The sequence below is a fragment of the Pinus tabuliformis genome, chromosome X, assembly GCF_031772625.1.
Source record: "Pinus tabuliformis cultivar Carrire ecotype Pingquan chromosome X, CPIR1, whole genome shotgun sequence".
Taxonomy (NCBI): Eukaryota; Viridiplantae; Streptophyta; class Pinopsida; order Pinales; family Pinaceae; genus Pinus; species Pinus tabuliformis.
The window spans coordinates 1,494,286,426-1,494,309,236 of NC_142308.1; the positions used below are offsets into that span (position 1 = coordinate 1,494,286,426).

Sequence of the window (22,811 nt, forward strand, 5' to 3'; positions counted from 1 at the left end):
AGAGAGAAAGAGAGAGAGAGAGAATGGGAAGAAAAAGAGAGGGAGAGGGATAGAGAGAAAGGGGGAGAGAGGGGGGAGAGAGGGAGAAGAAGAGGGAGAGAGGGAGAGAGGGGGGGGAGAGAGAGGGAGAAGAAGAGGGAGGGATAGAGGAGGGGGGGGGGGGGGGGGGAGAGAGGATAGAGGTTGGGGGGGGGAGGTTGGGGGGGGGAGAGGGAGGGATAGAGGTGGGGGGGGGGAGAGAGATAGAAAGGGAGAAGATATGGAGAATAGATAGATAGATATATATGGAGTGAGAGAGTGTATGTTTGTGGACTAATATATAGAGATAAAGAAGGAGATATAGAGGGAGATAGAGATATAGATGGAGGGTGTGAGAGGGAAGAAGAGATAGACAAAGAGAGGGAGGGAGGAAGAGAGATATATATGAAGAGAGAGAGAGAGTGTGTGACATGTGTTTAGGGGGTTGAGATAGAGAGAAAAAAAAAGGAGAGATGGGGTGACGTATAGATATAGATGGCAGGGGGAGAGAGGGAAGAAGAAATAGACACACAAAGAAATATAGATATATAAGTTAGATCTAGAAAGTCATGAATATTTTGGTTTTCCACTAAAATAGATGTATTGATTTCAGTGTAGTTTTTTATTTCTAATCTTATTTGATCGCTTGCATTAGATGCATTGATTTCAGTGTAGATGTCGATTTCTAAACCTATTTAATACCTTACTCTAGATGCATTCGTTTGAGTGTAGATGTTGATTTCTACTCCTATTTGATTGCTTGCATTGGATGCATTGGTTTCAATGTAGATATTGATTTCTAATTACATTTTATCGCTTGCATTAGAAGCATTTATTTTAGTGTAGATGTCGATTTCTAATTCCATTTTATCGCTTGAATTAGAAGCATTTATCTATCAAGCACCGAGAAGGATCAAATCTCTCGAGGTGCAAACCTTCCTCAAGTTTTGCACTCAAAAAAGAGGTTTGCACCTCGAGAGATTTGATCGCTCTCAGCACTTGATAGATCCAGGGTTAAGATGGATCTAGGATGGTGACAATAACGTGGGAAAATACCATGGCTTATCAATACTGCATGCCCAAAAACCATAACTTATTTCACAATCAAAATATTTTATAACAATATGACAAGATTCTTAACCATGGATATTCACCCTCACTTTACAGTGGATATTATTAACATTTAAATAAGCTTTATTACAATACCATGGCTTATCAATACCACATGCCAAAAAACATAACTTAATTCACAATCAAAATATTTTAATTTAATTTAATTTTATAACATTTTAAAATTAAATTTAAAAGGAAAAAGGTTATAATTACTTTAGCGATATATCTAAACCCTCTATCATCACGACTACTTAAAGGATTCCCATAGAAATTAAATCAAGGTTTCCATAAAATAAAAAATGAGAATACTTTTAAATATAATGATGTGAAATTTATATAATGTAAATAATACTAGTATTGGCACCAAAAGGTGCAAAGGGCACGCCTAAAATGTTTTCAAGTGTTTTTACCCTTTAAATATATATACAATAACATTTGAAATAGAGGCAGAAGGATATGTGAGCCCCGTCAATGAAAACCATAATGCTTAGTGTGAAAGGACAAGGGGCCAAGCAACAAAACAATCAATAGTTTGGGAGACCCTCTCCCTTCGATTATGAAAAAATGAAGTGGGAGAAGGAAACACTGAAGAGAATACAAGGTTTATGTGCACGTGTGTGTGTTGTAAAAAGACAGTAGAGTATATTTTTTGGATAGTGAGTTGTGGCTTATAATGTTCCATTAACACGTGGTTGCTTGTAATAGATTATCAATAAAGTTAGACTAATAATAGGTGATTGTTTGTAATATTCAATAAGGGAAGATGACTCTAATGCTTCCTTCCATTTTCTTCTATCACTTTGTAAATCCTTCAATCTTGTCCCATTGATCTCTAAGGGGGTGTTCAGATATTCAACACTAGGAGTGAGTTAAGGTCAACTTGTTTAATGTAATGTTAGGTTACAAGGTGCTTTTGGTGTGTTTATTTAATGTGATTTTATATTTTAATGATCCAATAGTCACAATCATGTCCTAGATGAGTGATCTAACAATGCAAACATCTCCTTGATATTAATGACAATTTATTCATAACTTACCATCCAATTGGGCTATCATCTATATTCAAAAAGTATGAAGTATCTATTTTTGATGATCGATTATGAAAAATATTCATGTAATTTTTTTTTTTGCATTAATCAATTACTTCAAGTGATCATGTTTGCTATGGTTGTGCATTGTTTTCCTCTTTAAATGTTTTAACCATGTAAACAATGGTGTACTGATCTTTGATGCCATATTTTAGTTTCATAACATGTTTCACATGTGTTGATATATCCTATTTACATAAAGAAGCCAAAACGAAAATCATCCCCCTCCAACCTCAACAAAGACATCGTTATGTTCTTGGCTTTCTCAACAAAGACTTGAACCAAACCAATATTTTATTTTTTTATGGTGGCTCCCTGAGGAACATAATGCCTAGACAACTTTTTTCAAGCAATCTAGGCCTCCCAAGCTCTAATTATCCACTCAACAAAAAGAACTTATCTTAAATATAAGTGTTGAGAACACCCATAACATCTTGAGATCTTGAGGTAGAACATAAATTCAAGTCGATTCTATGAAATCCTTTTGCAATTCAAAACCGACACAAAGAAATGGCCTCAAAGATCCTTCCAACATCTCATAGGCAACTCAAGATGGAATTAAACAAGAAGAATAATAAAAATGATTGATCATTAAAGTTTTGGTACAAATCTCAAATAATATTGAATGTAATCAACTTCTCAATTTTTTTTTCTATTTTGTCAATCATGATAACACATAACTCCTTCGACAAATCCTAGACAACAAAGAGATGTCAAATAAAAAACCTTGAATAATGTGTCAATTGGAATCCATGTACATCCTTTGTTAAGAAATAATGTTAGCCTCTCTTTAACACTTTAGACTAAATCCTTGAAAGAAATATCAAGCAAATTCACTCTATTCTCTATGCATTTTTTATCATCAAGATAGAGGGGAATAAGTTGTTTATGAAATGGCCTAGTAAGAGTTATCCTTGCTTTGGCTTGAGAAGAGGAAATCATTAAATGAGGCATCAATTATTTGCACAAATAGATATTCTAGTGCTTTGAACACTGATATAGTGCATGGGCTAATGGAGAACCTTCTATGATAGATTTTAACAAGCCCACAACTTCAAATTTGCATCAATAGATGGAAAGATACAATGATTTGTGATTCATGAACAATGTTGCAATATCTGCGAAGAAAAATGAGTCAAATTACAAGGCCTTGGCCATTAATCAAATAAAAGATAACCACATTCTATCATAAGCCTTTTTTAAAATAAATTTTAATCAACCCAGTGTCAAGGTCTAGAAATCTATCCCATTTCATGCCCAATCCATTCTCAATAATAAGAATTGTAATAATAATAATAATAATAATAATAATAATCTAATTTTAAGGCCATGGCTAAGCTAATGCCAAATTGTTGTATGAGACTGTCTAGTTTCTGGGACAAGAAACGCTCTCCTCACAATGATTTAACGACTAAATTCTATATAGGCATATATACTCTACCCTGCTCTCTATTTGAACCTATAACCTATTAAAAGGAAACACGTATTCTTAACCATTAGGCCCACTCAAGTTGTACATGTAATGAACCCTACTGCTTTGCCATATGAGAAGAATATGCTCAACCCTAAGGCAAGGGCCATTGTCAAGACCTTATAAGACATAGAAGGATATGATGGGCCTCCAACCCTTGATCAACATTGATGATCAAACTTGGATGGTAAACCTTGTTGAATAATACCTTTGTTTAATTTTACCCAATAATTGTTTTCTCACTGCTTCCTCGAGCACTAGTAGAATGTTTATGCTCACAAACCCCCAAATAGCCTTTTAAACTACACATGGAAATACCAAGAGACTGAATATATGTATGCAATACAATTACAAGTATTTCAAATAAATAACAATTTACTTTTTTCAACATTTGAAAAATATTTTAATTTATTGTCAAGGTCACAGCTTAAAAGAGACACCAAATTGGAGTATGAGATAACTTGTGATGGTAAAATAAGTTTTTTTATTTTTAGGAAAAAGAAGAAGAAGATGAAATGTAAAGAAAGATTATAAATTGTTTCATTGTTAGTCCTTTGACCTTAATGGGCAATTGGGTATGCATGCAAGTGAAACCTGTGAATATATCAAGGGAAATTTTTCCCATAAAAGGCATCAACCCAAATCAATATTTCATTTGATAAGGTTTAATCAAGATAAAAAAAATTGGCCTTGCAAAACCTTATTCTTGGAATTCACTAGATAAGGCACAGGATTTAGGCACTGCATCAATCACCCCCAATCAATGTTAAAAGAGATGGCTCTGATGCAGTTTGTTATAATAGAACATAATTCAACTGTATGCTACTACAACACTAGAAGATACAAAATTTACAAGATAAATTGTTGGGAAGTTTTTGTTGGTTTGTGCAAACAACTCCCATAAAAAAATACAAATCAGACTCTTCAAATTAGACAAAGCTACAAGAAAGAATCATGTTTTGATGGAGTTAAGGGCTCTGATTGATCTGATCTTCTATTCCATGCATGGTCACCCTTATACATGCTACATGCATTAGGTCAGACTGTTAAGGTTGCAAGTTGCTGAAGTTCTATAGGAGACTTGTTAGACTCTTTACAATTCATTATCAATACGGTATCACCTCTACCATGCCATACCAATATGGTATCACCTCTACCATGCCATGTACCATATTGTACATTATTCATTTCCAAGGTCCTTGTTTCCTGGGCACATTAAACACATAACCATTACAAACTTCAAAAGCTATAATAGGCAAATCTAAAATCCCAAGTTTGCACAAACCTAACAGAGAGTATAGCATGAACATAATAAACGATGCATGCAGTCATCCAGGGAACTATCACTACCTTGCAAGTGTATTAATTAAATTTAGAAAATATTGGTGACACATACAATAATATTATATAGTCAACAAAATTTACCATAGCTTTTGCAGGGTATTAATATTATCACACTTTTCCAAAGAAGAATAGCACAAACAAGACAAATGCATATTCATTCCCTACCCTATGCATGACATTATGATCAGAGAAACATATATGCACCAAATGCCAAAGCGAAGATCCACTCTATTCATTGCTTCCAATAGAAATGTCAAATTACTAATTGCCTCACATTTGGAAAAGACGAAACCTTAAAAAAAGCACTGGAAGAGATACATTAAAGTTAAACAACTCCCGAATTTGTGTTCAAAAATAACCGGCATATGCATCCATTCAGAGAGTGAAAGCAATAGCAAGGTACAACAAGCTCTACAATTTGGTCACTCCAAAAGCAATGTAATAGGAGAGAGCACATATACCGAGCTTAAAATGAATAAGACCCTAGACAAATGAATTTACATATCAAAATATAGAGGTGATATAAAATTCTATACTATTCTTATATCTTGTTATGGTCACATTTGTTAACTATACTTACTTTGAATTATTCCTTATATTACTAATGGACTTCCTAATTAAAAAAACAATATCTGAAGCCCAAAGGATTTTTCAAAGAGTCAAGAGTCAAGACCTTGATTAAGAAGTTCCAAAATTATGAAGTTCTAAGGAACAAAAGAAAGTTCACAAGCTCACAAGCCATGGAACTCGCACAAGGGTGACTGCACCTACTTTTCTCTATTATACTTTTAGGCAGTTTTTCTAAACATTCATCATTTGAGTCTTGAAATTACAACTGCATTTTTCATCAACGAAACAAGATATAAAGGTCAAGGGATTTCCAAAGACTACGATGAAGGAGTTGTAGAATAATAAACCTCTTATGGAATGAGAAATTCTATAAGCTTTTCCTAGGAGTCAAGGCTATGATCAATGATTTCTAGAACTAAAAACTTCTAAAGAAACAAGAAAACTTACAAGACATAGAACTCCTACATTGGTCACTGTCCCTACTTTTTCTTCAATCCATTAAGGCGTTGTGAAGATAAATCCCTTTTGCGGACATAAGCGATCTTTCTTGTCCTATGAGAGGATCTAGCAACAAACCAGACAAACTAGTGCAGGCTTTCCTAGTTTATGTTGAAAAATGCAAAGTGAGAGAGATAAACCTACCTCACTCTGATGTTAAGCGCTCAACCTTTGATGATGATCTTGATCCCTTAGCTTCCAGGCTCGCTCCTCGCTATTACTTACATTTGAATCCCTACAAGAGAGATCAAAAGACAACAAGATATATAAGAGCATACATAGTATAATTCAAACATAAACTACATGACATATCAAGGAGCATCATGTTAAATGAATAAAGATTTATACACTTATGGAAAGTAAACACCAGATGTATTTATTAATGAATCAAAAAGGGAAGCATACAACCATTGCCTTGATGTTGGAGACCTCCTTTGTAGTGGATTTCCAAGTCCAAGCCAAGACCATTCAAGCACTCCTTCTCCTTAGTTAGATGGGCAACATTTGGGCATAGTTTCAGCATAGGAATGCAGACAAGCAATGACCAACCATTTGGGGATGGAAGGGAATTGATTTATAGGAAGGGAGAGGGAGTTAGGGATCCACAAAAGAGGGAGGAAGGTCCACATCTCAAGGGAAGATCCCTAAATATAGGATCAAGGACTCAAAATGGGAGAGCTCGACCATATCTCTATCCAACAACATCCAACTCGTTGTTCTCGAAGATTCTAGTAGGCAAAGCTTCTCCTCCACTTTAGGAAATACTTCTAGAAGAGGTTCAATGTGGGTTTTCATATCAAAAGCCGCGCTGGAAGTGCTAGGTCAACATGTTGCAACAAGCCATCAACACGAGCCAACAGTGGTGCAAAGTGCGTTGATCCTAAAAACTAGGGTTTCAAGCAAATTTCTCCAGAATTCTCTCAGGGAAACTCTTCTTCTATTCTTCAGGGATGTTTCTGTATGTGTTTCATGGTGAGTACACTTTGACAGTTTTCATCATTTTTACACTTCAGGATATGGGACGGGAAGTGTGACAAAATATTGTGTAACAGATGCCCCCTAAATCATGAAGGTAGAACAGGGAGTGATGGGTGAAATGCTTTACAAGTCAAGGCAAGGACTCAGAAAAACACTGCTAGGAGACCTGCAAATCAAGCATGATACAATATACATAGTTGACATCTCTGATATAAATATTCCTAATGATACATCTCTAAATAGGCATACAATAATACATGAATCAATAGCAGGGACACAGCAATTCGAATAGAAGGGATCATGTGTATGGATCCGCGACATGGATGCAGCCATCTGAATAAAAAAGATCATATGTATGGACCCATGTTATGGTCACATCCATCCATATAGAAGGAATCATGTGTACAATCATGAATAACTCATAACTCCATGCAACCGGGATTTATCAAATGAAATCTAGGGTCTTTGTCTCTGCCTCGATCTGACCAATGTACGAATTCTACCAGTGAATAGATGTGTCGAAGTTGAACATGATAGAAAGCCACCTAGTTACCGATCAATGATGTAAACCGTTAACAGGCACAAGAGAAGCCACCAACAATGACAATGGTTCTCAATGTACAACAACACAATCCATGAGTGTGAATAATGAAGCTAACGTCGAACATGTGTAGAATCATTTGATCAAAGACAAATGATGTAAAACTATTGTCGAATGCAAAGAACTTGTCATTGAGACATGTAAGCTCCAAGGTACTGGAAGGGAATTTCTAGATCATCTTCCTTAATAATGAGCTGAAGTTGACAATAAGTGATCCTTCGAAGGAGGGCCATAATGTATCCCACGTCATCGACAAAAAACAAAATATGTCATAGAGTAGGTAATTTTGATTAAGGATTGTGGCATAAAGGTCAGATAGTGTATAAGCGGTAAAAAACTGTAGATGATACTTCTCTTGAACATATCAGCGACACGAGTTTGGAGTTTGGTAGCATTTGACTCATTGTAGGATTAGAGGTCATGATGAAAATGCAGTATAATTAGATGAGAGGAAAAATGGATTCCAAAAACCCAGGAAGGCAAGTGATGAAGTTACGATAACCCAAACCTGACACGAGCAACAGATAAGTGTCATGTTCAAGAGCGACATGCTGCCTTTACAAAAAATACAAGAGGTGTTCACTTTCATTTTCCCCCACTATTTCTAGTGAGTACCCAATGTTTTTTATCGCAAGATTGAAGGGGATAGCATATGCTTGTCGTATAAGTCCATCCTTAGGATGAATTCATCCTAGTAAGTTTAACGGGCCTTAGGAAGGAGTAACTCAGTCTCGTCATGGTGACAAGTCTTGCGTCGTTTAGGTTTTATGAGTCCAACGAAGGGGTAACTCGACATCTTTTTCATGTTCAGAGAGTTTGAAAAAGAGGCGAAAAAGAAAACTCGAAAGGTCCGTTTTCGTAGTCCCTTGAATTCGAAAGGGTAGAAAATAATATCCAAGAGAACCTCTTAGCCATGTTCAACTAAGGTATTCCTTTTTCATACAATAGTCTATCTCAATCCGGAAAAAGGTTAAACTTATATTGAGTAGACATCGTTTCATTTAATTTAACGAGTTCAAAATAACAAGTACTCGGCAATATTTTCATATTTCGAGAGTCAAAAAAGAGCTTAAAGATGACTCCAGGGAGTTCCTTTTTTGTTTATTTTTTACGAGTCCGAAAAAGTGGTAAAATAAAACTCTTTGATTCAATCAAAATTAATCACCGTCACCGGGTATCCATGACCTATTGTTGCACAAATGAAACACACATTACCCATTTCGAGGAAAAATATTAAAATATAAGTAAAATGTGCACTAATTTGGTAAAAAATATTCAAAACTTACAAAAACTCAAAAAGTAAAAACATTTTTACCATTTCACATTTTGTAAATTAGAGAGAACTTTTTACCCTATTTTCCCTGATCTTCAGGCGAGGAGTGCGACCAATTTAGGACATCGTTCTTCGATTTGTTTGCTGCAAGTAAGAGATCTATCTCTTCTCTTCATTTTTATTATGATTTTATGTGTTTTCATCCATAGGATAGTCAATGAGGAGGGCTTGGAAAAAAATTGTGTTGAGGACGATCAACGAAAGTTTTAACCATCAAACCCACATTGTTCACCCTATGTTCAATTGTGTCAGTGCATTGGAAGCGTGGAAAATATAGTAACAATCGAGTTGGCATAAAGTTACAAAAATTTCGAAAAATCCTCTATATTTAATGATTGTTTCCTGAATTTGTTTCCATAGATGCTCATGAAAACTTGGTTTATGGATGTTCCATAGGTTAATCAATGAAAAATGGTGATCGAATGGAAGGAGAGAGGACATGAGGCAGAAGATCATCAGGCAGCCCAAGACCCAAATTGCATAGCTACCCTTCGAGCATGCGGGTTACTAAAATTCTTCTTGATTCCTTGGATTAGAACCCAGATCAAGTTACTACATCATTTGATTGGTTGGTAGGATGTATATCACCAATTGTTTATTAATTGGGACCAAGAACTTGAGATAGATATCACATAAATATATTTCATTACAGGTTTTTCCAAAAGGGGACAATGATTTCAGCTTCCTGGTTCTCGCACTAGAGGGGAGAGTACATATATGTTAATCGCGAGACATTACTTAGGCACTCGAAAAACTCAAAGAGGGAAGATAGGAATAAATACTATCACCAATCTCCTGCTAAGAACAATTCTCCATACTCTCCATACCATGGCCCGAATAGATGGGGCTCAGGCTTTGCATGAAGAAACAAAGTCCCATTTCCAGTATGCGATTAATTGTCTAAGTCCCACAATTTTTAACTAGTGTGAAAGATTTTTGGTCAACATGAAGAGCTGTTAGGATATTCCGACACATAGAAAATAGTTAAGTACAACTTGGTCTAGTGTAGAGTTAGGTATAGAGTTAGGTAAAGTGTGTTTCTTTACCGTTGTACATTTTGTAACTTACAATCCGACGCTCACGATATGTAGTGATCCGACGGTTCATTCTCTCCTCGGTATTACCGACACTTGATCCGTGGCTTGACACCCAATTGGTCCATGAATTCTATTTAAAGCGCATGGAGGGTCATTTGTAGGGTAATCCGTGCATGAGAGAAACATATGAAAATTTTCATTCTTTTATTAATAAATTGCCTAAAGTGGCTGCGTTGGCTCAGGCCGTGGACTGTTTCCCTCTTTGAGGGTTTTAACCACGTCAAAATACTGGTGTATTGATCTGCGATCTGGTTGTGAGCGGTGTCCTTTTGGTGTTCTGTCTGAGGAACTTACCCTGTAAATTCCTACATGGTATCAGAGCTATTTGAGGGCCGCGTCCATTGGTGATCCAAATCTGAAGCCGGTAGAACTGCATCCGAAAGTCGTTTCCTAGATCTGTTGTTTCTGACTGCTTTCGGGCTGAGAGGACTGCTCTGTTGTGTTGGGAGCATCTGTTCCAGTGAGGAACCCCTTTTGTTTCACGCGAAAAGGTTTCCGGTAGCCCTAGCTGCGTCACTTTTAAGATCTGGAGGTATACAGTGTTTATTTGCAGTTTACTGTTATTTTCTCTCTGTTTATTTCGGTTTCGGTTTATTTAGCCTTTTTATTACCGGATCTATACCTTTCATTTCTACGTATGCTCTTTGCCCTGCGACTCTGTGCGATCTGGGCAAATCAGAAACAGAAAGGAAGGATTTTTCTCATGCGTATGCTCTTTTCCCTGCGCCTTAGGGTGATCTAGGAAAATCAGAAACATTGAGGAAAATATTTAGTTTCCGGCCAAAGCTAACTTTGAGCCGCAAGGTTCATTTTTTAAAATATTTAGTTTTTCGGCTAAAGCTAACTTCAAGCTGTAAGGTTCGTTTTCTTTGCATGTCCGTGTTGGGTTTTGTGTTTTTTGTTTTGTAGGGAAAAAGAGCCTTCTCAAAGCAAGCACGCAACCCAAAGCATCCCCCCCCCCCCCCCCTCTCTCTCTCTCTCAAATTTTTTGTATAGATCAATTGGTTCAAAGCTATTCTAAGAGAGTAGAGGTCTTGGGTTCAAGTCTCCATTTTGTGGGGGCGGACTTTTTCATTTCCGCACATTCCCGCACTTCATCGGCAACTTCAACAACTTTTTTTCAAAAAGCCATAACTTCTTCATCCGGAAGCCGTTTTCAGAGCCGTTTTTTTTAAACCAGCCTAATTTTTTGAGATCTATCCATTGGAACACTTATTTTCAGCATCTTTAGCTTTAGTTTTCATTGAAATGGAAAGTCAATACCAAGTTACCCTTGACAGCACCAACTACTTCCAATGGTTGGCTTACATTAAGGATTTACTTAGAAGTAAAGGTCTCTACAGAATAGCCTCAGGCCAAGAAAAGAAACCGAAGGATGAAGATAAGGCTGCTAAATGGGAAAATAGGCAATATCAAGCACGTGGATTGATAGGGATGTCTATTTCTCCAGATCTTAGATTCCATATTGCAGAAATTGATACTCCTGATGAAGCAATGAAACAAATCAATAAAGTTTTTGGGATCAAAAATGAAATTAGAGCCCATCAACTTGAAAACGAGTTGCTTACATTGGACCCTAATAATTTTTCTTGCATTGAAGATTTCTTGTCCAAGTTCAAGACCCTTAGATATCTTTGGAAGGTGTTAAAGTTAAGAAAGAAGATAGTAACCTTATCTATTCCATTCTTACAAAGTTGGGACCAGCCTACTCTGTGTTTGTTTCCACCTTCCATTCTACAAGAGAAGCCTTCATTTCTCAAGGAACAGACTACAAGGCCCCTTCCTTTGACTCTTTTTGTGATTCTTTAATAAGATAACAAGAAAAACTCTTACACCTTGGTCTTCTTAATCTTGGAAACTCTTCCAAGAAAGCGTTAGCCGCCCAACAGCAACCAAATTCAAAGAATCCTAAGAAGTCATATCCTAAAAAGAATGGTCCTAAACCAAACAAGGGTCCTAAGCAATTTCAGCCCCAAAATGAAAAATCATTTCAACAAAATGATAAGTCAAATAAAAACAAAGGGAAGAAGACTAATAGACATTGCAATTTTTGTAATCGAGATGGCCACTTAGAATCAAAATGCTTTAAGAAGATGGAAGCCTTGGAAGCAGCAATGAAGAAGCATAACATCCATTTGGGGCAATCTTCAACTTCAACTTCATCTTCAGGAATGGCACTTTCTGCATGTGGTTGTCAAGCATCTCGGTCTGGCTACGCATTAAATGTATCTTCTTCTTCTCGTTCTCATGATTCTGGAGCTTCTTATCACATGGCCAAAAACAAAGCCATGTTTTCTTCTTTAAATGATTGTAACACCAAAAATATATATGTTGGTGATGATAGATCTCTTAGTGTTGTAGGGACTAGAACTGTTCATCTAGACAATGGTCAGTTTAATGATGTATTATGTGTTCCAACCTTATCCTGCAACCTTCTATCTGTATATCAGATAACTCATTCAGGTGAAGGTAACATCGTTGAATTTTCACCTCATGATGTTGTAATCAAGGACTTAAGAGATCCTAAACAGATTTTGGCTACTGGCATTGCTGATGATTCTACAAGGTTGTATAAGTTTCACAACTTTGGGTCATCAAATCTTCCCTCAGTATTTGTTGCTCATAATGATGAAGTGAGCAAACTTTGGCATGAACGATTTGGTCACTTAAACTATCGCTCCCTTCAGCATCTATGTAAAGAAAATATGGTGACAGGTCTTCCTATGGTATCTTGCAGAGATGGTGTTTGTTCCGGATGTGTACTCGGAAAACATCATCGGGACAGTTTTGAAAAACGTGCCTCTTGGCATGCCTCAACCCCTTTACAGCTTGTGCATAGTGATTTATGTGGTCCACTTCCAGTTGTGTCATTCTCTGGCTGCAAGTATTTCTTAACTTTCATTGATGATTTCTCCAGACGCACTTGGGTATACTTCTTAAAACTTAAGAGTGAAGTATTTAACACTTTTTTGGCCTTCAAGGCCTTTGTTGAAAAACAATCTGGACATCAAATTCTTAAGTTAAGATCTGATAATGGCGGAGAATATGTTAAAAACACATTCATCAACTATTTCACTGAGAATGGAATTCAAATGCAACATACTGTTCCATATACTCCACAACAAAATGGTGTAGCTGAAAGGAAGAATCGCACCTTAAAGGAAATGGCTAATTGTATGCTACAATCTAAAGGACTTGGTCTTAATTTTTGGGCAGAAGCAATTAACTGTGCAAATTACATAATAAATCGCACTCCTACTATGGCTTTAAAGAATATCACTCGAGAAGAAGCATGGAGCTCAATCAAACCAGATGTAAGTCACTTTCGTGTTTTTGGAAGTGAAGCGTGGGCCCATATTTCAGATGAAAAGCATAAAGATTTAGAACCTAAGAGTGAAAAATGTACTTTTGTTGGATATTCTGAAGATGTCAAAGGCTATAGACTTATTCCATTTAAGTCCAAAAATTTTATCATTAGAAGAGATGTAAAATTTGATGAAATATATCGGCCTGCGAGCCTAGTCCGGCGGATGTGCCACCTCTCCTTATCTCTTCTACCTTTGAAAACATTTCTTCTTCAGATGATGAAAGTGAGGATGACAATCCTCCCCCACCATCTCAGGATCCTCCTTCAGCTCCTGAGCTTCCAAAATGGGTTCGTGCTACTCGAGATGCAACAGGTGATCTTGCCGGTGATCCTACAGATCAGCGACGCACACGTTCTTAATTCGGGAGAGCCTCTTCTTTACTGGCTCAAGCTCCAATAAATTATGATCCTGACACCTTTGCAGAAGCTTCCGGCCATCCAGATTGGGAAGCAGCTATGAATGAAGAATATCATTCATTATTGGCAAATGATACATGGGATCTTGTTCCTCTACCAAAGGGACGAAAACTTGTTAGATGCAAATGGGTTTACAGAACCAAGTATGGACCAGATGGGAAAGTTGATAAACATAAAGCTCGTCTTGTTGCCAAAGGTTTTTCACAGGTTGAAGGCATTGACTACACTGAAACCTTCTCCCCTGTTGCCAAAATGAACTCTATCCGCCTTTTTCTTTCCCTTGCTGCCTCTTTCAAATGGGATGTCCATCAGATGGATGTTAAATCTGCCTTCTTGCATGGGGACTTGCATGAAATCCCTTGTATGTCGACTTAAGAAATCCCTTTATGGTCTCAAGCAAGCTCCTCGGGCTTGGTATGCCAAAATGGATAGCTTTCTTTTAGAATCTGGCTTTTCTAGGTGTCATTCTGACAATACTGTCTACACCAAGAAAGTGGGCAACTCTCTTATCATCCTTGTCCTTTATGTTGATGATCTTATCCTTACTGGTAGTGATCCCAACCTTATAAAACATGTGAAGTCTAGCCTTAAAAGGAAATTTGAAATGACAGACTTAGGACACTTACACTATTTTCTCGGTCTTCAAGTCTTGCAATCCAAGGAGGGTATTTCCCTTTCCCAGTCCAAGTATGCTTGTGATATTCTACGTCATTTTCACATGGAAGACTATAAGCCAACCCCTTCTCCCTTTCAATCTGGAGTCAAACTTTCAGTCACTTGTAATTCTCCTGAAGTTGATGCTACCTTATACCGTCAACTTGTAGGAAAACTTTTGTATCTAACCCATACTCGTCCTGACCTTTCCTTTGTTGTTGGCCTTGTTGCTCGGTTCATGCAAAACCCCCGTGAAAGTCATCGGAAAGTAGCTAAAAGAATACTTCGTTATGTTCGAGGTACAATTCAGTTTGGGATTCATTACAGTGCCGAAGCAGCTCCTCTATTGGTTGGATTCATTGATTCCGATTGGGCTGGTGACCCTGATGCTCGGAAGTCTACTGCCGGTTATGTGTTCACTCTTGGTTCAGGACCTATTACATGGGCTTGTAAGAAACAAGATGCCATTTCTCTTTCATCAGCAGAAGCAGAGTATTGTGGTGCCGTAGAAGCTAGTAAGGAAGCCTTCTGGCTTCGTCAGATCCTGTCAGAGTTTGGCTTTCAGCAGCAGCATTCGACTACACTTTGGTGTGATAATCAAAGTGCCATTTAGCTATGCAAAGATCCAATCCAACATCAGCGCAGCAAACACATTGAACTGCACATGCACTTCATCAGAAAGCTCATTCACGACCATGTTCTTGAAGTGCAATATTGTTCAACAGATGATCAAGTTGCAGACATCTTCACAAAGGCCCTCACAGAGGCGAAGTTCACTAAACTTCGATTTATGGTTGGATTTCACGAAGTTGTCACTAAGGGGGGATAGGCTCTAGTGCCTCCTTCCTTCTCCTATTGTTTCATATTTGTAAATCCTTCAATCCTATCCCAAGTTGTTCTTAAGGGGGGATGTTAGGATATTCCGACACATAGGAAATAGTTAAGTACAACTTGGTCTAGTGTAGAGTTAGGTAAAGTGTGTTTCTTTACCGTTGTACATTTTGTAACTTACAATCCGACGGTTCATTCTCTCCTCGGTATTACCGACACTTGATCCATGGCTTGACACCCGATTGGTCCATGAATTCTATTTAAAGCGCATGGAGGGTCTGTTATGAAACCAGCTCACAAAAAGATAGAAAAGAGAGATCCACGCCTTAGAATTCAGCCTCTTCGAGGGGGAAACCTCCTTTACATTACATAAATGAACAATTCTTGAATGATACAAATGAAAAACCTCCTTTCTATATATAGGAGTCTAAGTGGTCCAATACAATCAAAGCCTACCTAACAATAATATTGTAGGGCACAACAATAACAATAGAGGGATTCTATGTGGCACAATAGTAACAATATGGGGGTAATAGGGGCACAACAATATAAATAAGGGGTATAACTACAATAGTAATGGGGTAATCACTAGTATTATAGGGACCCAACATGCCCCTCTCCTTCAAAAAAGTGTTGTCCTCAACGCTTGAGTAGTTCTGGATACTTCTGCATAAAATTCTCATCCTCCCATGTGGAATCTTCAGCGGATAAGTTCTTCCACTTGATAAGATACTCTGAAATTGATCGATTTCGTAGCTGTCGAGTTCTTGTTTCTGTGACTGCTTCCGGTTCCAATATAATTTTTCCTTCCTCGTCAAGTTCTGGCAATATTGTTTGAATTGGGAGCTTGTCACCTATAACCTTCTTTAAACATGAAACATGGAAAACTGGGTGCAATCGAGAAGCTGCAGGAAGCTCCAATTTGTATGCCATAGTACCAATCTTTTGCAACACCTTGTACGGACCATAATACTTTGGTGATAATTTATTATCCTTCTTAGCTTGCTTTAGGGACATTTGCTTATATGGTTGTAGCCGTAGGAATACCCAATCACCTACATCAAAACTTCTTTCACTGCGATGTTGATCTGCCTGTTGTTTCATTCTATTTTGTGCCAACACGAGGTTATCCTTTAAGAGTTGGAGGACTTGTTGTTGATGTTCGATGTGATGTTCCACTGCCTGAACCTTAGAATTTTCTCTTAAATATGATGTGATGGATGGTGGTTGATACCCATAAAGTGCCATAAATGGGGTCATTTTTGTTGCTGTATGGAAGGAAGTGTTATACCACCATTCAGCCAGAGGCAACCATTTGACCCATTGTGTCTGTTTATCAGATACAAAGCAACGAAGATATCCTTCCAAACATTTGTTTACTATCTCAGTTTGCCCATCAGATTGAGGATGATAAGATGAGCTATGAGCTAACTGAGTACCAAGACAAGAAAATAATTCTGTCCAAAAATTTCCAGTGAAAATGGGATCTCTGTCACTTACAATAATCTTTGGGTTTCCATGTAGCTTTTGAACTGTTTCCATAAATGCAGTAGAAACTGTACTGGCTTTAAATGGATGTGATAATGCACAAAAGTGTGCATACTTGGTAAGTCTGTCAACTACCACCATGATGACACTCTTTCCCTCAGACTTGGGTAAACCTGTGATAAAATCCATTGAAACCTCCTCCCAACGTTGGCTTGGAATGGATAAAGGTTGTAATAGACCCGGTGTCTTAATTGTTTCAACTTTATTTTGCTGGCAAACCAAACATTCCGCCACAAACTTTTGAATATCTGATTTAAGGCCATCCCAAAAAAATTCCTTCTTAACCCTGTGGTAAGTTTTTAAAAATCCTGAGTGCCCTCCTAAGGGAGAAGTGTGCAATTCCATAAGAATCTTTTGTTTTAGCTGGGAATTCTTACAGAGGTATAAGCGATCTTTGTACCATAACGAATCATTTTTCCAGCTAAATGTATCAGAAGTACTGGAATCTTGTTGTAGCTTTCGAATAAGTGCCCACACTTCTTCGTCATTCTTCCATTCCTCCCTTGCTTCGTTTATCCAATCTGGTTGGATAATAGAAATGGCACACAACAATGCTTCCACATCCTCATCCTTTCTTGAGAGTGCATCTGCCACCACATTTTGCTTCCCTTTTTTGTAGATGATTTCAAAGTCATAACCCAACATCTTTGTGACCCACTTTTGTTGCTCTTCAGAGGATAATCTTTGTTCTAAAAAGTATTTAAGGCTATCATGATCCGTTTTTACCTTGAAGTGTCTTCCCATTAGGTAGGGTCGCCATTTCTTAAGTGCATGGAGTATTGCCAACATTTCCTTCTCATAAATAGCTTTGCTTAAAAACTTTCCCTTGATTGGACGACTTTCAAAAGCAATGGGTCTTTCATCTTGCATTAGAACAACACCAATTCCATTTCCTGAAGCATCACATTCCACAATAAAGGTTTTTGTGAAGTCCGGTGTAGCTAAGACCGGTGCTTGGCACATTGCCTCTTTAAGATGTTCAAAGGCCTTTGTTGCTTCCGGAGTCCATGAAAATGAATCTTTCTTCAATAATGTTGTTAGAGGTGCTGCTATTCTCCCATAATTCTTAACAAACTTGCGATAATACCCTGTCAACCCAAGAAATCCTCGCAGATGCTTTATGGATGTGGGGATTTTCCATTCCTTAATGGCTTTAATTTTGCTAGGGTCTACCTTAACTCCTTCATGAGATACAATATGACCCAAATATTCCACCTCCTGGACTCCAAAGAAACATTTGGATCTTTTTGCATATAATTGTTTCTCCTCCAATAGTTGTAGCACCCTGTCAACATGTTCAACATGATCCTTCCAAGACTTGCTGTAGATTAGTATATCATCAAAAAATACTAACACAAATTTTCTAAGGAATGGTTTGAAAATTGAATTCATCAAACCTTGAAATGTTGAAGGTGCATTGGTAAGGCCAAAAGGCATGACCAAAAATTCATAATGACCCTCATGAGTTCTAAATGCCGTTTTTGGAATGTCTTCAATCTTCATTCTGATTTGATGATATCCCGAACGAAGATCCAACTTGGTGAAGTAAATTGATCCATGCAATTCATCCAGTAATTCATCAATAACAGGAATGGGGAACTTATCTTTAATAGTGAGCTTGTTGAGCTCCCTATAATCTGGACACATGCGCCATGATCCATCCTTCTTGTGCACCAATACTACTGGAGCTGAGAAAGAACTTTGACTCGGTTGAATTATACCAGCCTCTAGCATTTCTGCAACCATACGTTCAATTTCACTTTTTTGGACATAGGGATATCTGTACGGCCTGATGTTTGGAGGAACACTTCCTGGAATCAGATGAATAGCATGATCATGATCACGCATAGGTGGGAGACCTTTGGGAGTCTCAAATACCTTGGAATGATTGTCCAAGACTTTTTGGAGATCTGGAGAAATAGATGATTCCAATGTGGAAACATCTAGCGAACATAATTGTGCAATTACACCTCTTTGCTCCTTTTTTAGAAGCTTTGTCATACCATTAGAGCTGATTATCTTTCCTGGTTTCCCTGCAATACCCCTTAATTCAACTTCCTTTCCTTCCACAGAAAATTTGATGAAAAGTTCTTGAAAATTAAAAGCTATTGTACCCAAGGATTGTAGCCATTGGACTCCTAGTACAACATCAGCACCTCCCATTGGAATGGAAAGCATTGGGCTAGTCAATACATATTCTCCCATGGATAGCTTGATATTATGGCACTTTCCAGAGCAATTTATTGTTCCTCCATTTGCAATCATCACTTGACACTCTGGTGCTGGATATAGGAAGCAATTCAATTCTTTTGCTACCCTACAATGAATAAAATTGTGGGTGCTTCCTGAATCAATCAACACTATTACCTTTTTCTTCTTGATTTGTCCTTCTATCTTGATGGTTTGAGGAGTGGTAATTCCCGCCAATGCATTACAAGATATGGTCGGATTTATTTGTTCTTCATCTAGGCTTTGTTCCTGGAATATATCCTCTTCTTTTGACCTTTCTTGCTCCTTTTCTTCTTCCTCTTCACAATCTATGTAGAATAATTTCTTCTCAGCACACTTATGACCTTTTGTGTATTTGCTATCACAATTGTAACAAAGCCCTTTTGCTCTTTTTTCTTCCAATTGTTGTGGTGTCAACCTTGTAGGTTGTGGAAGACTATGGGCAACAACACTTCCGTCTTTATAGTTGTGAATGGTATGCTTCCTAGTTGCCATAATTTTGCTTTCCATTTTTCTTGCTAACCTGAATGCCTTCTCTAATGAATCAGGTTCCCAAAGGCGCACATCATGTTGGATATTATCCTTTAAAGACCCTATGAACACATCAATCCTATGCTCCTCTGGAATATCTTTTACCCTTATGTTCAATTTTTGGAACTCCTCAATGTGCTCCATTATTGAACCCTTTTGTTTGAGACTTATCAATTGGCTAAAAAAAGTGTTGCTTTTTGTATCCTCATAATGTGCTATCAATTCTTCCGTAAAAATTGCCCAAGTGATAAATTGTTTACGAGAACAAAGCCATTGATACCATACAAACTGATTTGGTTCCAAATATAAAGTTTCCATACGTACCTTTTGTGTGTTTTGCACATTATTGAGATCGAAGAATTGCTCCATCTGTAATATCCATGTGGCGGGATCCTTGCCATCAAACTTCCTCATATCGATTTTTGGAACATGGTGAGTCTTCGATCCAACATTAGAGTCTATGGAATCATGATTAACATTTCTTTTTTTCTCATCATGAGTTTCCTTTACTACCTTTTCACCATTAGTAATTATTTCTTGTAGAAAATTTCTCAAATCTGTCTTCAAATCTGCCATGTCTGTCTTCAAATCTGCCATGTTTGTCTTCAAATCTGTCTTCAAATCATCCATCTTAGCTTCCATGCCCTTTATCTTATATTCCACGCCATTTATCTTAGATTCCACGCCATTTATCTTAGATTCCACGCCATTTATCTTAGCTTCTGTTAGCTTTTGTGAGCGTGACATTTGTTGCACTTGTTCTTGTAATTTTGATATATCATGTAGCATTTCTTCCTCTTCTTCATGAGTCATGCTAGAGCTTTCAGGTTCCTTACTAGGTGTTTGCATTTTCTTTCCTCGGGGCATCAGTTACCGATAATAATGCTTTACTATGCCCTTTGAATTCCGTTAAACCAAGCTTACACAAAAATTAAAAAAAAAACTACACACCTTTTTTCACTTTATAGAAGCCTGATATTGAATCTGATGTATCTCTGTAATTTCAGATCATCCAATTCTGAGGTTGCAACCTGTAGTAGCTTTCTGCGTCCTCTTTCCAATGCCACAAGTCTGAGCCCAATTGGATTCTCCAAGGAAGAGTTATGTGAAATCTCCCACAGTGACTTGCTTTTAGACTGGTTTAGTAGAGCGAACTTGTACGACGTGCCACGAGTCACTGTTTCAACCTTTGAATCTGAAACACACAGAAAAGAAACTACAATCCGTCCTCTTTCTGTACCTTTTTACGAAATTTCAATCCGATCCTCAGAGAGAGAGTTATGACGATTTTCCCCAGGTCACCTGTTTTGAATGTAATTCAGGAGTCTGCAAAAAGGCCAACTTCCTCAGATCATATCTCCGAAAATATCGTGCGAAAAGCTCTGAAATTCGGACCCAAGGTTCAGCGCCAATTCTTCTCAAATGGGTTTTTTTTGCGACTTTGAAACGTCACAGAAAAAAAGTTATAGCAAAAATTCCACGATGACCTGTTTGGAGCAGCGAAACCCTAGAATCCAAAGCTCTGATACCAAATGTTATGAAACCAGCTCACAAAAAGATAGAAAAGAGAGATCCACGCTTTAGAATTCAGCCTCTTCGAGGGGGAAACCTCCTTTACATTACATAAATGAACAATTCTTGGATGATACAAATGAAAATACCTCCTTTCTATATATAGGAGTCTAAGTGGTCCCAATACAATCAAAGCCTACATAACAATAATATTGTAGGGCACAACAATAACAATAGTGGGCTTCTATGTGGCACAATAGTAACAATATGGGGGTAATAGGGGCACAAAAATATAAATAAGGGGTATAACTACAATAGTAATGGGGTAATCACTAGTATTATAGGGACCCAACAGGGTCATTTGTAGGGTAATCAGTGCATGAGAGAAACATATGTAAATTTTCATTCTTTTATTAATAAATTGCCTGAAGTGGCCGCGTTGGCTCAGGCCGTGGACTGTTTCCCTCTTTGAGGGTTTTAACTACGTCAAAATACTGGTGTATTGATCTGCGATCTGGTTGTGAGCGGTGTCCTTTTGGTGTTCTGTCTGAGGAACCTACCCTGTAAATTCCTACAAGAGCCAACTCATGAAATGTAAGACAGGGAAGATGAAATAGTTCAGCTATGGATATATCTTGGTGACATTCTTCTTAGAATGTGTACCATTGTTCAGATATCAGTGGATAAAAGTGGATGCACCAGCGCCTGAGGATCCATGATTGTTGAGGTGGGGTGAGATGATGCCTCGACATGGAGGTGGTCAGCAAATGTCATTTCCTCCAACATTTTTTTGATGGATGCAACAACGGCTAATCATGGTAGATGATAGGGCATACGTGACATGGATTTTCGGGGAGATCCCAACCTTCCACTTCCACCTAGTACATAGTGGACCGATGCAGGTAAAAACTATTTTTTAAAGTTTTTGAAGTTTTTGATTTTTTTTTGTTTCATGTGTACTAAGATTTGATACTTGTGATTTTTGGAGATTTTTCACTGGAGAAACCTCTAGGGGTTTCTCTGATAGACAGGTGAGTGGCACGATAGATAGAGGATGCTCCCTATGAGGAGGGAGCTGACCCAATCATAGAGGTGGAACGCAACCTAGAAGCCTTGACAAGAGGCATTCCAGAATACATGTCTATTGATGAGGTGCCACTACGATATCAGAGGCATATTGTAGGGGTGTCCGCTAGACTACGTCAGTTGCTGAACCGAGTCATCAGAGTTGTTTCGTTCTACCATGAGCACCACGTTGGCAGATAGCCGTCTCTAGTTTTCATTTTTCTACACTTATGTAGGCTTGAGAACCCATGTGTCTCAGAATACATATTTTGATATTTTGATGTAAAAGACATTTTGCAAACTTATATATATATATATACATGTTTCCCTTGATGCTTATCTAATGTTTCTATTATATGTTTTTGTATTTACATATGATGAAAATGTCTATCTAGAATGTAATTAGCCAATGTATTTGTTAATGTGTTCAAACGTCTCGGAATATGTTGATAAGTGATATAATCAAAGTCTTGTTCCAAGAGACGAACTTGCAAATACATTCTCAAAATCTGAGGGTTTCTAACTAAATATTGTCTATTAAGTTGT

General features: G+C 37.6%; 1 pseudogene; it reads right to left on the reverse strand.

The window, feature by feature from the left end:
- Window positions 1–4,629: 4,629 nt before the first annotated feature.
- The window catches only part of LOC149145680 (uncharacterized), a 59,361-nt pseudogene continuing 41,179 nt past the window's right edge, over window positions 4,630–22,811 (reverse strand).